This window comes from Wyeomyia smithii, chromosome 1 (genome assembly GCF_029784165.1).
Source record: "Wyeomyia smithii strain HCP4-BCI-WySm-NY-G18 chromosome 1, ASM2978416v1, whole genome shotgun sequence".
Classification (NCBI taxonomy): Eukaryota; Metazoa; Arthropoda; class Insecta; order Diptera; family Culicidae; genus Wyeomyia; species Wyeomyia smithii.
The window spans coordinates 172,637,426-172,655,294 of record NC_073694.1 but is presented as its reverse complement, the minus strand read 5'-3'; positions in this window follow the sequence as shown (position 1 = coordinate 172,655,294).

Sequence of the window (17,869 nt, the reverse complement as noted above, 5' to 3'; positions counted from 1 at the left end):
CACGGACATGTGAAGAACACATGCTCTGCGCTTTCTTCCGCACCCGTACAAGCGGGGCACATAGGGGACTCGGCGTACCCGAACCTATGCAGGTACTGCCTAAAGCAGCCATGGCCTGACAGGATCTGTGTCAGATGGAAGGTTACTTCCCCATGGTGCCTATTAATCCAGCCTGCTAACTCTGGAATGAGTCGGTGTGTCCATCTACCTTTTGTAGTGTTGGACCACTCCCGCTGCCACCTGGCCATTGAGGATGACCGTATGGTGTTGCGAATACCCCTCGTGTCGCGTTGGTCGAAGCATTCTACATCCTCTTTGACGATGATGCTGATGGGCATCATGCCAGCCAGGACGCAAACCGCCTCGTACGACACTGTTCGGTATGCGCACGCGACCCTTAGGCACATTAGCCTGTACGTACTCTCGAGTTTGCCGCGATGGCACGAGGTACTCAATACCTTGGACCACACTGGTCCTCCATACCTGAGTATGGACGTGGTCACGCTAGCAAGGACTTTGCGCCTGCTGCTACGAACCGCTGAGCTGTTTGCCATCATGCGAGACAGCGCTGCCACAGCCATGGAAGCTTTCTTGCAGGTATAATCGACGTGGCTCCCGAACGTGAGCTTGTCGTCGATCATAACCCCCAGAAGCTTCAACGAGCGTTTTGAGGCGATAGTGCATGTACCGGCACTAATCGATGCCTCCTGCTCAGACTTTCTGTTATTTACAACAATAACTTCAGTCTTATGGTGCGCTAGCTCCAGTTTCCTGGAGTGCATCCAGTCTTCCACTACGCGTATTGATAGCGCGGCCTTCAACTCTACCTCTCTAATAGACTCGCCATAGACCTCAAGAGTTATGTCATCGGCGAAGCACACGATCACCACCCCAGGAGGGAGTGTTAGTTTTAACACGCCGTCATACATAGCGTTCCACAGTACCGGACCCAGGATGGAACCTTGCGGTACACCTGCGGTAACCGGAACGCTTTTCTGACCCTCGTTTGTGTTATACACTAGCACTCGATTCTGAAAGTAGTTGCCTAGAATTTCGTACAGCGACGTCGGCACTCTGAGACTCTGTAGCGCTAGGGCTATGGAGTCCCAGCTGGCACTGTTAAACGCGTTCTTCACGTCAAGCGTGACGATCGCGCAGTAACGAATGCCCCTCCTCTTACGTTGGATTGCAACCTCAGCCGTTCTGGTGACGGAGAGAATTGCATCCACCATGGACCTACCTTTTCGAAAACCGAACTGGTTGCTTGATAGACCGTTTTCACTTTCTGTATATTTCACCAGTCTATTGAGGATTACCCTCTCAAGCACCTTGCCCGCCGTGTTCAGCAGGCAGATTGGTCTGTATGCCGATGGGTCACCTGGTGGTTTCCCAACCTTCGGCAACAGCACCAGCCTCTGGCGCTTCCACACGTCCGGGAAGAGGCAGTCGTCAAAGCATTTCTGCATGACCGCCCTGAACAACCCGGGGGCTTCTTTGATGGTCAAGTTCGGGATTCCGTCTGGTCCCGGAGCCTTGCCTACCTTCAGGGAGTTTGCGATCTCGATCAATTCATCTTCCGTCACCCTTACCGCATCGCCAGCCTCTGCACGGCTGCCGTCACTCACGGTAGGTGGTGACTCGTCAGCCGGAGGCCAGGGACTTGGTTCGTGGCTTGGGAAGAGGCCCTGAATGATCGTTTCTAGCATCGCTGGTGATTGCTCGGCCGGGGCTAGCGCACCTCTAGTCTTGGTCATAACGATCCTGTAGGCGTCACTCCACGGGTTCGAATTGGCACTGGCGCAGAGTCGTTCGAAACAGGCTCGTTTGCTGGCTCTGATTGCGCTCTTAAGCGTTGCCTTAGCGGATCTGAATGCGACACCGCGTTCCGCTCTTTGCTCGTCGGAACGTGCGCGCTGCATCCTCCGTCTTGCACGGAGGCATGCATTGCGCAGGCCTGCTATCGTATCGCTCCACCAGTATGTCGGTGGCCTACCCTCTCTAGGCGGACGAGACCTAGGCATCGTGGCGTCACACGCCCATGACAGCATCGAATTTAGATGGTCCACATCCGGGAGCAGTTCACCCCCTTCGTGCTTCCATCTAATTGCCTGCCTAAAAACATCTGCATCGAAATGCAATGTTTTCCAGCCGTAGAAGGATGGAATATTGGCCCTACTCGCTGCTTGCTTCCGCACGCCTACCTCATAGCGCAGCGGTTTTCAACCGGGGGGGAATTCCCCCCTAGGGGGGAATTTAACCGTTGCAGGGGGGGAATTGCGAGTGGAAAAATTTCACATGTAATGAGCTTTTGTGATTGACGGTGGTGCGACATTTTTTTCATTTTTTTTTTTCAAATGTGCTTGTTAACGATAAATCGTCACACACACCTTCACAAGAGATGCTGAATTGTATGCCCGTGTATTGGTGTTCTCCTGCTCCTGCTTGAAACCTGGTCAAAATTAAAGTTTAAAAAGCCTTATATTTTTTAATTACTCCAGCTTTTCTTTCATGGTGCTCATAGGGGGGGAAAAGCTTGTAAAAATTATCAAAAGGGGGTGCATGAACTGAAGAAGGTTGAAAACCACTGTTCTAGCAAGTGTAGTCCGTGCACGTGGAGTCCCTCATGAGTCCACACACTCGTGAATGTGGAGGAGCATGTCTTCTCCGCATGCTATTTGTACTACAGAGCATCTAAAAATGCTTTGATGGCCAGAGATCACTTCAAGGTTTTTGAGAACAAACATCAAGCAACAGATAAAACTTTGTTATATATTTTTTAAATATGCTTAGAATTTTCCGTGGAACACGTTGCTTATGTCATTTTATGGTTTAATAACAATCAAACAATCAATATAAATAAATTTTTCTAGATACGTAGTGTCACTGGCATTGCTGTTTTGTTACAGGTTATGTATCCAGCTTTTTATGCGCCATAATGGCGGACGCTATAATGCAAAGTTCGTAATAAATGACCTACCCTTTTGACAACTCTGCTTACGTCAGATTGAAGTCTTCATATATTTGAACAAAAGAAAAATATATTTGGCAACATTTGTGTTGCCAATTTTTCAGAAATCGCAAATCTGACGTCAGCAAAGAGGTTCGCATATTACGTACACGCATTATAGCGACCGCCATTATGGTGCGTAAAAAGCTGGATAGAGTTCATCTGCTAGCAAGTAATGTCAAACTTGTTTACATACCGTTACCATATAGCAACGATCAACAATAACAGAAACTTTCGTACGACCTACAAGCTCATTTTGTTTTCCGAATTAACAATGAATGTAAAAAGCATGGTTCGAAAATTACTATCCTATCTAAAGCAGGTATTAGACGAAGCAAATATTTGCAATTTTTTAATACAGATTTTATTTTGTACAAATAAAATCGTACCAAAAATAGCAAATATTTGCTTCGTCTAATACCTGCTTAACAAATAATTCCAACACGAAAACTCTGCCTCGAATACAGCTCGATAAAGCAAAGTTTTATTCTGTTATTGTGATGTTAACTGTGATTTTAATGGCCATGAGTCGGGACAGAAACGGTAGTTTTTCTTAATATTTTTGAAAGTTTTCTTGAAAACATTTCCCTAAATTTTCAGAGATATTTGAGCAATACACACTGAATTCATCTCGGCAAACTTTCCAACAGCTGATCGAACTTGGCGAATTTTGTGTAGATATCAGTAATATATTTCGACGAACATTCGGCAAATAAATTGATCTACCGATGTTCTTGAAAACTTTACCGAAAACTTGTAGAATATTTCGCTGAATTCATCAACTGTTAAGTTCTCGGCAATAAAATCTAAGTGATGTAGGAAGAAAGTTAAAGTGATTTAATGCGGACCTCGCACCAGCCGAATAAGCTAAATTTGAAACTTCATACACGGTTCTCTCTGAATGGTGTTTTGCAAAAAAATGAATTTAACAGGTTTACGATTACCGAAAAACTACCCAACCGATTTTCTCCATTTTTTTAATATTTATTACTAACATCGCCGTTATACAAGCACTTTTAGGGTTCTAATTGACCTGTTGTGTCTTTATCATAGACACCGTAAATCTACAGTCCCTTTATTTAAAGTCTGGCTGATAGAAAATGATGCGATCTGACAGCCGGAAATTATGATCAAAACAGTTGGCAGTGTTGTAGTTTTCGTTCAAATTATTGAACCGTTTAATGTTAAATATTCATCTAATTGTTGGTCTTATGTAAACTGTTGCTTTGTTATATAAGAAATCAAAAATAAATTAATTTAATCTATACACAACAATAATGATATGTCTCAAATATAATTTACATACTATGTTTTGAAGACTTGTTATCCGTCTTTTGATTTTTTACTCAGAACATTCGATTATGATCGATATTTAAATTCTGCTTCTACCCCAGGAACCTCCACCCAAAATGGGTGGAATTTTGACCATTTTGTTCACTTCACACAAACCACAAGTCGCAAATGTAATAAAAGTTCTCGCGAGAAAAAAAGGAAACGGTCATTTGAATAGTTTTGACCTACCGAAATTATTTACTCTCAATTTATCGTCGTTACTTCCTTTTAAAATTCATGGAAAAGTCAATTCCTCCACTATCCCAAAAACCGAACGCTTGCCAGAAAAAAACTTGACGTTGAAGCTTTATGACCGTTTTTCCCCATCAAACCAACATCTTGCTTCCCGCGACAACGCCAACGCTGGACTGCAAGAAATTAGAAAAGGAAGAACAACCATTATCAGTGGTTTTTCACATAACATTCGACCATCACTCCACCCGCTGCTAACAGTTCCGCCCCGCACGTGCGGAAGAAAGATGTGCGCTTTGCGGTGCATTCGTGGTAGTAAGATGGAACGGGAGAGGTGGCTTCGGAAGGACTCCAGCAGACCAAACATTTTATCATGATCCATAAAGCTAACTAGTTCCTCAAACAATCCGGAACGACAGCAAAATTCTCAGTAACTGCAGAAAGCGACATAATCGTCCCCTGATACTGTGAAGTAGGGTGGGTTTGAACTCACTGCTAATCGTTAAACTGGCATTTCACAGTACCGTTCCTGCTTTGTTACTGCTAATGAAATTATAAACACGGGCTTTAAACTTTTAACGGCCAAAGACACTTCGATTGTCGGTCATTCAAAACCAAGTCTAATGATTGAGCAAACTTCAACATCGATACGAAAGCAGGAAATGAATTTCTGCTTTGCAACGCCGAGGTTCGTGATTTGTTCCGGAACTTAATTATTCAGTAATGATACACCCATCTGGATAGAGTTTGTCATCCAGTTACTGGGGCACGAACTTCTCAACTTGGCAACTTACCATAACCGAATTTCGGTAACGTTAGATACCAACAAAACCTTTCCCGCAAAAGTTTCGTTTCAAAATGGGATGAACAAAGTTTACATCCGTTGCAAATCGCCCCCATCATACGGCGATTTTAGTTTACACATGCACCCTCCCACACGTGAGCCCTGCGATCACGTTGGATGTGTTGTCGTTCGCTACATTGGGGAAATGTTCTTACGATGGTGATGTTGCGATGCGAAGACCATCCCGCTGACTGTAGGGAGGGAGCCGCCCCTCGTCCACCTGCCTGTTGTGTGGAGCGAGATAAGCACAGCTGCAGCCCTCTTGGGTAGATTTCATGTGTAATAATAATATTAACTTTTTATCTTCCGCACGCTTCCTCCGCTTCCGTTGTTGCGATAAAGTTTTCTCAATCTGAAAAAAAATCCGATGAAAATGAGAAAACAGTGTGTGAATGTCAGAAAGGGAGCGCGATTATTTTCGTCATAATTTGCAGAATTTTAGAAAACAATCAAAAATCAAGTGTCATTAGCACTAGTTCTATAATTTCAGACTCTCCGTGGGAATCTATGATAATTCTGTCTTTTTTATAAAACTATGTTTGTTGATGTTCCAATGTTACATTATGATACTATAACCACAGACTAACAGACGTAACACTGGAACCTAGCTCCATCGCCACAAAAAACGATCAGTTCAAATTTCTTATCGGACAACAGTCATCGCACAACGCCGCCTGGGGCGCTGTCATGCAATCTCATACATATTTTGTGGTGCCCCATTTGACACATGCAGGAACGCTAGCGCTGATGTCGAAATACATGACGCAGCGCAAACACGGCAGCAGATGGTGCTAGTGTTACTAACGTAAAGTACTGGAGTCATCAGAACGATGATTTTATTGAAAATTTGTTCGAAGTATTATGTAACTGATAATAGAAGATTCCGTCAAAAATGTTTACTAGCCCAAACGATGTCTTTTAATTTCTAAAACTGATCTTCATTTATTCGTTTATATGGAACTATTAAAAAGAAAAAAAGAAAATATGCACATTTTTCACTGATTCAGAAATTGTCAGTGGTGAAAAACTTGTATGAAACAAAGAGTATGTTCAGTGTTATAGGCACTTTGCCTAAATCCAGGATGACATGTCATAGCTCTATTATACAGATACTCTAGCTGCAAGTATGTCTTCAAAGTGTTTGTAAACAAAATAACAAACTAAACAGAATTAAGTGTTATTTTACATTAGAAAAACGAAATCGAACGGATTATTCGATCAACTTTTTTCTGTTTGTGCTTCATGTTGCTGACCCAAGCAGCACACATTGTTGCAATGCAGCAAATGCAACTCCTAATGTAGCATTCACAGATTGTATTTATTCGCATCCGTTACTTTTAATCAACTTGTATGTAACCGAAAAAGCGCAGGAGGTGGAGCTTATATGCAACTAACAATGCTAAGTAAAATAATCATCAGCATCGATTACCGCTGCAAGCGCAGTATGCAGTTCAAAAAGGAATTCATTTTCCTATCTCAATCCCATGTAAAATTCAGGCACTGAATCAGGCAATGAAATTTCTTCTGGTAGCTAGTACGCAGCTAAAAAGGAACCATAAACCGAAATGGAAAACAAAGTTCACTTGCTGTGAACACTGCTGTGAGGCAAAATCTCACTTTTTCTTGCACGGAATAATTAGCACTGACATTATTCAGGTACTGAAAGTGTCAGGCAGTTGGTTTGTCGTCTGACACCCAGCGATGCCAGATTGGAAGACATTAGCCTACATCCAAAATATTTTTCACGTTATAGTTACCGGAAAAGTTACGTGAATATTTTCCACTATCGTTTTCTAGTAGATTCTACGTGATTGTCATTTGAGTTCATGAAATCAAAAGAAATAATTATCGGTTTCCGACGAGGTAAACGACGTATTTGCATACCTGATTTATTACGCAACAAATTTTGATAAATTTTAAAACCCGTTTCCTAGCTCATAAAAATTAGAGAAATAAATGAAAATTGTACATTTCGTAAAACGTGATTGCTATCAGATGGTTGGTAAACGGCTGGGCATTGCGTACCAGCAGTACACCCGTACTATTTGGCATAAAATAGACCCCAGTGTGGTCCATAGCATAATGCCCAGCAACTCCCATCCCTACCCCCACGTGGTACCGACTGGGATACGAGCAACCAAGGGAAGATCGGTGAACCGGTGGGAACTTGGTCGTATGCTGACAGGGAAGGGGGAGTTGTTCTCCTTGGAGAGCAGCTTGCCTGAGCGTCTGTTCCCCAGGGGCGGCTCAAACAGCGACTGATCCGGAGTGGACGGCTGAACTATGAAATGCGGTGTCTCGCCAGCATGCTGAAAATAAACATACTACGAACAATCCAGAGAATGATACGAATCGGAACAATCAGTATAGACCTAGGCAAACGAAAAAGGACAACGATTGGAAACTTGGTACTTGGAATGTTAGGACTCTGCTCGAACCGGCACGCGTGGGCATCTGGGCCAGAGAGCTACGGAAGGCAAAAGTGGAGGTAGCAGCCATACAAGAGGTGCGTTGGCCCAAAACCGGGGAACGTGAATTCCGGGCGGTCTATCCGACCGCGGGCACTTCTTTCAAGTATCACATCTACTACAGTGGTGGCGATAGAGCGGAACGGGGCGTCGGTTTCGTACTACTTGGAAACCAAAAGAAGCGTGTTATTAGGTGGAGGCCTATTAATGACCGTCTATGCGTATTGAGGATCAAGGGCAGATTCTTCAATTACAGCCTTATCAACGTGTACGCGCCGACAAACGATAAAACCGATGACGTAAAGGAGGAGTTCTATGAGCTCCTCGAGAAAACGTATGGAGAGTGCCCACAACACGATATAAAGATCGTCATCGGAGATACGAACGCACAAGTCGGACGAGAGGAGTTCTTTCGTCCCGTTATTGGTAGGGAAAGCCTTCACTCTACCACCAACGACAACGGCTTGAGGCTAGTGAACTTCGTCGCGGCCAGGGGAATGGCCATCTGTAGCACCCATTTTGCACGTCTGAATATTCGGAAGCACACCTGGAGACACCCCAACGGAGAGGCCTGCTCCCAGATCAACCACATGCTGATCGACGGCCGGCACTTCTCAGACGTCATAGATGTGCGGTCCTTTCGAGGGCCAAACATCGACTCGGATCACTATCTCGTGGTAGGCAAGATTCGCGCCCGGTTGTCCAATGTATTTAAATCGAGATCGGCGAGGAAGATACATCTGGACATCCAGAGGTTATCAGCGGAAGGAGTTGCTGCAGAGTATACTCGGAAAGTTGATAGACGGATCGGTGGACCAGCTGGAGTGGACCTGAACGAGTAGTGGAAGCACATCCATGATGCGGTCAGCGAAACAGCGCGAGAGGTGATAGGCATGACAACGGGAACCACGCGTAGTGGGTGGTTCGATGCTGAGTGCCTAGAGGTGACGGAGGAGAAGAATCGAGCCTACGCCAACACGTTAGTAGCAGCTAATCGTGTAACGCGTCAGATACGGGAGAAATACCGGGAGGCAAGAGCTGCCGAAAAGAAGCTTCATCGCCGTAAGAAACGTGAGCACTACGATCGCGTCCTCGCGGAGGCGGAGAATTGCTTCACCAGGCACGACACGAGGAGCTTCTATAGAACGATCAACGGAATCAGGAACCGGACCGTGCCAGTACCTGCCATGTGCAATGACAGGGAGGAGAACTTGATTATCGATAAATCGCAGGTGGCCAGGCGTTGAAGCAACATTTCGAAGTGGTGTTGAACGGCGAGGAAGGGAGGAGAGTCGTCGAGGGGAACAGGATAGAAATTGGGGAGGACGGACAAGCTGTGGACCCACCAACATTGGAAGAGGTGAAGAATGCTTGCAAAGAGCTAAAAAACAACAAAGCCGCTGGGAAGGACGGCTTACCGGCCGAACTTTTCAAAGTTGGGAGCGAGCGGCTGTGTAGTGCAATTTACCAGATTATCCTAAGGGTATGGTCTGAGGAACAACTACCTACGAACTGGTTGGAAGGACTCATATGCCCTATCTACAAGAAGGGAAATAGACTCGAGTGTAGTAATTATCGAGGCATAACCCTCCTCAATTCCGCTTACAAAATTCTCTCCCGTATCCTGTTCCAGCGACTGAGGCCGTTGCAGGAAGCCTTTGTTGGCGAATACCAATGCGGTTTTCGAGTGGGGCGATCTACAACGGACCAGATGTTCACCTTGAGACAGATCCTCGACAAGTTTCGAGAACACAACCTGCAGACACATCATCTGTTTATAGACTTTCGAGCGGCGTACGATACAGTGAAACGCAACGAGCTGTGGCAAATAATGCTAGAACATGGTTTCCCAACAAAACTGATTAAACTGATACGTGCGACGCTCGACGGTTTCACATCATGCGTCAGGACAGCGGGCGAATTTTCGGACGCGTTTGTGACGTTAGATGGTCTGAAGCAAGGGGATGGGCTCTCGAACTCGCTGTTCAACATAGCTTTGGAAGGTGCGATACGAAGGGCAGGTGTGCAGAGGAGCGGCACCATCATCACTAAGTCTCACATGCTTCTGGGCTTTGCGGACGACATTGATATAATTGATGTTAACCGTAGAGCAGTTGAGGAGGCCTTTACGGCTCTCAAAAGGGAACCTGCGAGAATTGGACTCACCATAAACACTGCCAAAACGAAGTACATGGTGGCGGGCAGAGAGCGTGGTAGTTCTACGGGTGTTGGTGCTGTGGTGGAGATGGATGGGGATACTTTCTAAGTGGTCGACGAATTTATTTATCTTGGTACTCTCGTGACATTTGACAACGAGGTGAGCCGCGAGGTGAAGAGGTGGATTGCGGCGGCGAATAGGGCTTATTACGGATTGCGTAGCCAGCTTCGGTCCCGTAGCCTACAGATCCATACGAAATTTGCGCTCTATAGGACTCTGATCCTCCCGGTGGCGCTCTACGGATACGAATCGTGGACGTGGAAGGAGGCCGATCGACGAGCGCTTGGGGTCTTCGAGCGTAGAATCCTGCGATCAATACTCGGAGGCAAACTAGAGAACGGGGTGTGGCGCAGGCACATGAATCACGAGCTGTACGAAGTATACAAACACGCTGATATTGTCAAGCTGATGAAACACGGCAGGTTACAGTGGGCTGGCCATGTAGCACGGATGGCGGATGAGCGACCAGCAAAGATAATATTTAGTAGAGAAACGGATAGAGGCCGACGACTTCGAGGCAGACCGCGCACGCGCTGGATGTGTGCTGTCGACGAGGATGCCAGAGCAGCGGGTGTAAGGGGAGACTGGAGAGTAGCAGCCCAAGACCGAGTTTTGTGGAGACGTATTCTGGATTCGGCATAGGATCTTAATGATCTGTCGCCATAAAAGTAAAATAGTAAAAAAGATTGCTATCAGATATCACTCAGGTATGTGTGATATTCTGTCGAAAAACACTCATATTACATTGTTATTTTCAAACTCCCTTTCATCTTTATTCACATGCCCACCGAGACTGACTGACTCGTCAATCCCGCAAATCTACACACTAAAACTAGGATACCACATCCTCCCCTAATTGGAATAGAATCAAAGTTAATCTAAATTAAACTGCGATTTTCCTATCATGTTCAAGTATCTTTTTGGTTTTCGGATTGGCCGACATTTACGGCGTTTCGCAACGGACTCCCCATCATCCAATGCTCGATTTTCAAACGGACGGGTCCTCTTGTTATCGCTTGAAGGAAGCAGACCAGTTAACCGATGTGATTGTTCAGATCCCTTATCCTCCAGAGACACATCATCGACTAAATCATCCTTCTTGCGTTCCACGTACTTTTTCAAGCTCTTAACATTCCGGTCGTATGTTTTATCGGTGGTAGTATCCTTTACTGTCGCCCTTCCTGCTCCCTGCATTTCAACTACTTTGTAGAAAGCATTTTTGTACGGAGTATCAGCCTTGTCACGTTTTTGTTGAGAAACCAAAACAGTATCTCCAATTTCAATATCAGTTGGTCGAGCTCGACGAACGCTGTCCTCTCTTGTGTTACGTTCAAACTTCGCTACCTGGTCGCGATCCCGGAGTTCTCCATCGAAACATTGTGGTTGATCCGTACGAAGGTTTGGTAGTACACTCCGCACTGCTCGTCCAAACATCAGCTCTGCAGGAGAGATCTTTGTCACATGGTGGGGCCATGAATTGTATGCAGCGACATAGTCCGATAGAGCTTCCCTCCAGTTTAACTTGTTAAGTTTGGCTATGGCTGTAATTTTGTTAATGCCCTGCATGCTCCTTTCTACAAGACCATTTTCTGTCGGGTTCAACGGAGTACAATGAATCAACTTAACTCCCCAAACATCCATTAGCCAAGACTTCAACTCTCCACTGTTGAAAGGTGAGCCATTATCGGCTTTCAGTGTTTTCGGGGGGTAATATGTATTAAAGACCCTTCGCAAAGCTCTCTTCACAGCTTCCGTGTCTGTTTTTTCCAATGGCAAAGCGACCAGGAAACGGGAATAGTTGTCCGTCAGAACTAAGGCTTTCCAACCATGCACATCCGATGCTGTAGAGAAATCCATCGATACAAAGTCCCAGGGATTTAGGGGGAGTTCCGTCATTACAATAGGGGCTGGACATGAGCTTACAGTAACAAGCTGACATTCAGGACAGCTTCTAACAAATTCTTCCACTTGTCGATCCATGCCCAGCCACCATAACCCTTGCCTCAAAAAATTTTTCATGGTCGACATTCCCGGGTGACTACGATGGGCTAACGCTATTGCTCGACTACGCAATGCTATAGGAAGAACCATCTTCTCACGTTTCATCAATAGGTCCCCCTGCACGTACAAATCACCCTGGAATGCCTGATATCTAGCGATGTGTTCAGGCCACTTCTCTTTCTTTCCGAGCCATTCAATGACGGTCTGAAGTTCTTTATCCTTAAGTAATGCCGTTTTGACTTCTGTGTTTGTCATAGCAAGCAACTGGCTATTGATGATACTTGGGCTGGCAGAGACGGAAAACAATTCGTGGGGTTCTTTATCAATTCCAAATTGTGGATTCTCTCGTCTAACGCCGATCCTGGATGCGGCGTCCGCGATATTTTCCTTACCAGCAACATGTTCGAAATCAAACACGAAATGATCCATCCTTAACAGCCAGCTTTCAGCTCTCGACAATATCCTTTTCCCGACGTCCTTACGATCAGTTTTCTTTGTCATGAACATAAGTGCTTCACTGTCAGATCGAAGGGTAAAACGACGACCTAGAAGATAATAGGAGAATTTCTCCATCGCCCACACAATTGCGAGTGCCTCTCTATGGAGTTGTGGATACCGGCATTCTGCTTCTGTTAGACTTTTCGACGCACAAGCGATGATTCTCCGTTCTTCAGTTTGGATCCCTTCTTGCACCAAAATTGCCCCCAGGCCCCAAGGAGATGCGTCAGTGTAAAGAATAGTTTGGTCATTCTCATTGAAATAACCTCTTTTAACCAAATCGTATTCGACCACGTCCTTGAGCTCTTCAAATGCTGTCTGGTGTTGCAACGTCCACACAAATTTCACGTCTGCTGCTAACAGATCCCGTAATATTTTAGTTTTATCCGAGAAACTCTTGATGAATGGGCTTAGGTAGGTCAGCATACCCAAGAAACTGCGTAACTCAGAAGTGTCTTTTGGTCTCTGGAATAGCTTAACATCCGAGATTTTCTTTTCCATGGGTAAAATTCCAGTGCCATCAATTGTGAATCCAAGAAAATCTATTGTTTTCTGATCATATGTTGACTTTTCCTCATTTATGGTGAGATTGTTGTCTCTGAGCACTTTCTTCACTTCAGTGACATATTGTCTTAACTCCGACAAATTTTCACCATACACCAAAATATCGTCGAGGTAGACTATGATATTTTTGCACTTGATCAGTAGCCTTTCCATCACTTTCTGAAAAAGCTCCGGAGCGCAAGATAATCCAAATGGCAGTCTTTTGAAACGCATTAGTCCATTGGCCGTCATGAAAGTTGTATAATGTCGAACATCATCGTGTAACTCGACGTGAAAATATGCATCTTTCAGATCGAGTTTTGAAAAATACATCGTATTGTTTGGAATATCGGTCCAAATTTTATCCAACGACGGCATCGGGTATGGTTCACGAATGATGGCCTTGTTCACCTCACGGTAATCAACAACAATCCTAAAATCATTGGTACCCTTGGGAACTAAAACCAATGGTGAAACACAAGTAATTACATCATGTTCCTTATCGGCCCTTTCAATAATGCCTCTATTCTCCATAAGTTTCAGTTTTTCATTGGTTGCACTTTCAAATGCCTTCGGGATGTTGTATCGAATAATTTGTTTGGCCGTAACTGTTTCGTCCACTTTGAACTTAACAGGAGTGATAGGCAGTTTTGGAAACTCTTGTGGTTCGTTTTTACCTGGTTCAGTTATATCAATCATTTTGGGATTTAATCTAGTGTCTGAAATTGCGAACACCACATCATCGAGATTGGAATTACTCGTAAGTGAATTTGTAAACTGCAGTCCTATGCGTATTAAGTTCAAGTGACTTGCTGTTTCATAACTTAGTAGTGACAACTCAGTTCCTTTAACCACAAAAAATTTTGCTAGATGCAACGGCTGCCCACTCACTCCAATGTACGCTTTAAAAGAACATTCAATGTCCAGTGGCCTTTGGTTAGCATAGCTTCGCAAAATCTCTTCCGGGAAAGGTACAAAATCCTGAATGATTGAACGACAGTTCCGTTTGATGGTTTGCCACCCTTTTGACGTAATAGTGTTGACCGTAGCACCCGTATCAATAAGAAAATTAAATCTCTCTGTACCAACCTCACAACTGACAAGTCTAGGATCTTCATGTTCTAGTGGAAAACTTTTATGTCCAGTTATCAGCTGTAGCGATGATGGATAAGGATGAAGAGAGAGAGAAGAAAAAGAAAAAAAAAACTGAACAATGATACTATTTACAGATTGAGTTTATTTTGCAAGAAAATATGGTCTGTTTTGTTCAATGGATATTTCACACGAATAGTACAACTACTATACCTGATTAATTCTCTCTGCTTCCGACTTCATTTTCTCCTCTCCATCATTACGTTCTCGATAAGGATTGGTATCATTGCGCTTTAAGAAACAAAAGTCAGCAAAATGCCCTTCTTTATTACAGTTGTAACATTTTGCTCTGTAAGCCCGGCACCTTTTGGGGCCATGAACGCCTCCGCACTTCAGGCAATTGCGATTGTCGCCTTTGAAACGTCCAGTACCTGTTCCTGAGCGGTTGTTGAAATTTGTTCTCTGGTATCGATTCCAATTATTGGCCTCCGATCGTGGTTTCCCATATGAGCCACGGCGCATTAGACTAACCTTCGATTTCTGCACTGCGTTAACCGGCTTTACAATCATGCCTTCATGTGTGTTATGTTCTTCTTTGAAACTGCCACCCTCCTGCTTGGTAAGTTGCATAGATTCCTCGGTTTCCATCCGAATATAATCAAGGTGTCGTCCATGGGCTGTAATTTTCTCTAGATTGTTGCCAAAGATCTCACTCATCTCGTACAACTTCGAAGCGATTTGTGGTATCGATCTCCGGGTCAATGCTTGAACAAATTCTTCATTTCTCTGCTCTAGCTCAAAATCACAGAATCTAGCCTGGTTTTCAAGCCGCAACACCCAATCAACAAATGGTTCCGCAATGCTCATACGCATTTCACGAAACTTCATCCTCTCCTTGGTGCAATCGCTAGTTTCGTCAAAATACTTATTCAGTGCAGCCACTGTCGCTCTGTAAATATCGGTTGTGTCGGTACAAAGGTTCTCTTGAGTCTCAATTACGCTTAGCAAATAACTGCCCGCAAAAATCTTCAATCCCGTAAGCTGCATGACCGGTCCCACCGGTTCCTTACACGCAACAATCCGCTCAAACTGGTTCCGGAAACGAATCCATTCGGCTTTACGCTTATTCAGCGGCAGATTTTCATCAAACGGTTTTAGCGGCCATGATCCTGAAAGCCATTTTGTAGCACTTTTTCCTTGCTTGAGCTTTAAATCCGACTGAGATTTCCTCCTGCTAATACGTGACAAAGAGCCTACTTCAGAGACTTGCTCGTCGACTTTTCTAGTCACTTTGCTCTTCTCAAAACTTTCCTCCGATGCGTTTTCCGTGTCCGAATCTTCGGAAATTAAAATATCACTTTCATGCCACAATCCACTCATTTTTATGAAACGCTTGTTAACAAAATTCTGGGATTTTTTTTTTTTTTTGCTTTTGCCGAAACCGAAAAAAAGGCAAGCTAATGTGCGTGAGTGTGATATCTGTTAAACGAAAGCAATTAGCGCACTCATACTAAACATACTCTTCCCATATTTTCATGCAGAGTCTATGTGAGCGTTAGCAAATTGCAACTAAACAAAACTCGATCCCCGTAAAACAAGGAGTATAAAATATGTGTATAGTTGCTAACACCGTCAAGCTGCATTGGTGTTCGTACTGATTCTTCCGAAACACACAACTTTATCATTTCAGCATTGTAGCCATCACGCTTACCACGACCCGTAGTATTTTCAGCAAACAGTGTTGCAATTTCTCTTTTAAATATTATTACCTTTTATCATAATTATTCTTGTTTTTATTCATTTATTTTTTTTTTTTGTTGTTTTTATGTTTTCCAACTGGCCTTGGGCTGAACCCGACTCAATTTTCGGCCTTGAGCTGCACTCGACTCGAAAGAAACAAAAAAAAACAAAAAAAAAAAAACACGCAAGTTGGCCTTGGGATCAACCCGACTCAACTAACTTTTTATGCGCTATGGTTGGTTTTGAGCCAACCCATATTGGTCTTAGGCTAAACCTGACTCAATGTGAATTATGTTCTGGTCTTGAGCTGAAACTCGACTCGAAAAAAAAAATGGCAGCTGGTCTTGGGCTTAACCCGACTCAACTAACTTTCTCTGCGCTGTGGTTGGTTTTGAGACAACCCATTTTGGTCTAAGGCTAAACCTGACTCATTATGAGTTATGTTCCGGTCTTGAGCTGAAACTCGACTCGGGAAAAAAAATGGCAGCTGGCCTTGGGCTTAACCCGACTAAACTGCATTAGTTAGATAACCTTACGTTAACTCGTTATAAGAAAATTTTAATGATACCAAATATTGAAAATGTATCTTCGATTTAAAAATAATAATTGACGGCATACATAAAAATGATTGTGTGAACCAACAAAAAACTATAAAAAAAAATTGAACGAACACACATACAGGAGCGTAGGAAGCCTACCTTCCAAAACATTTACTTGAGGTTGGCTTCAACAGTCACGTCTGCTGTCACTACGTAAGTGTGAGTGTGCATACCCGCACACGAGTGAAACAAATATGCAAAAAAATGGATGTTCCGTACCATGTACCTGTACAAGGCTTTGGTGCTTTTTGATTCCGCTCTTTCCTGCTTGCCCCTTATGAATGTTTAAAAAATTTTCTCACCTGTACCATCTCTTTCCTTTTACTTATTTTGCCTTGTTTTCATCATGGCAGGATCGCCAATGTGATATTCTGTCGAAAAACACTCATATTACATTGTTATTTTCAAACTCCCTTTCATCTTTATTCACATGCCCACCGAGACTGACTGACTCGTCAATCCCGCAAATCTACACACTAAAACTAGGATACCACAGTATGCAAATTCGTAAATGAATAAAACAACAAAAAAACTGATAAATATGACTTTCCCGGGGATTTTTATTATCCGCTGCAGCTGTTTTCGTTCAGGTAATTCTTCCACCTTTGAACTGAAGCTGTGTGAAACCTTTAAACTCAAGTCTCGAGTTTATTAAGATTTTTCGAAAATTCACTTATTTGCAAGCAATCCAGAGATTCTGTTCTATGTTCAAAATCAGACAACAGCTTCGCCATTTTGATTTCTGGTTCATTTCGCACAGAGAATTCACGCGATACATCCTGTTTGACGTTGTCGAGTTCACGTAGATGGTACGTGATTAACCATGGTATGCATGAGATTTTCACGCAGATGTTATGTTTGTCACATAAATCATGCAAAATGACAGGAAATGAACAAGTATAGGAACTTTCACGTAACAATAACGTGAAAAATATTTTGAGTGTACGATGAAGACATCCATTTTTGTGACGACAACGTGAAGACATTGGAGAAAACATGTGAGACATTGAAAAATATGTGAACGACTCGAATACACGTCAGATATCGTTACTGTGAAGCATTCTCAGCTGTCAAAATTCCGTTTGGTAAAAAGGGCAAAATTTCGTGAACCTTTTTTCTTTTCAACTGCGTACCACGCTGCAGCATAGAAGGAAAAAAGAGGAGAACCAAAACTTAATTTTGTTTACCTTTACTCTCATTGCTCTTCGGTGGTTGTGTCGCGAAGATTCATCTGACTACACATACTCTAGAAAATCTAAATCATTCAAATTTGTTGGAATTTTTCTCTATTTTCACTCCTGAAGTTATGCAATTTCACTTGCGATTGAAAATTTA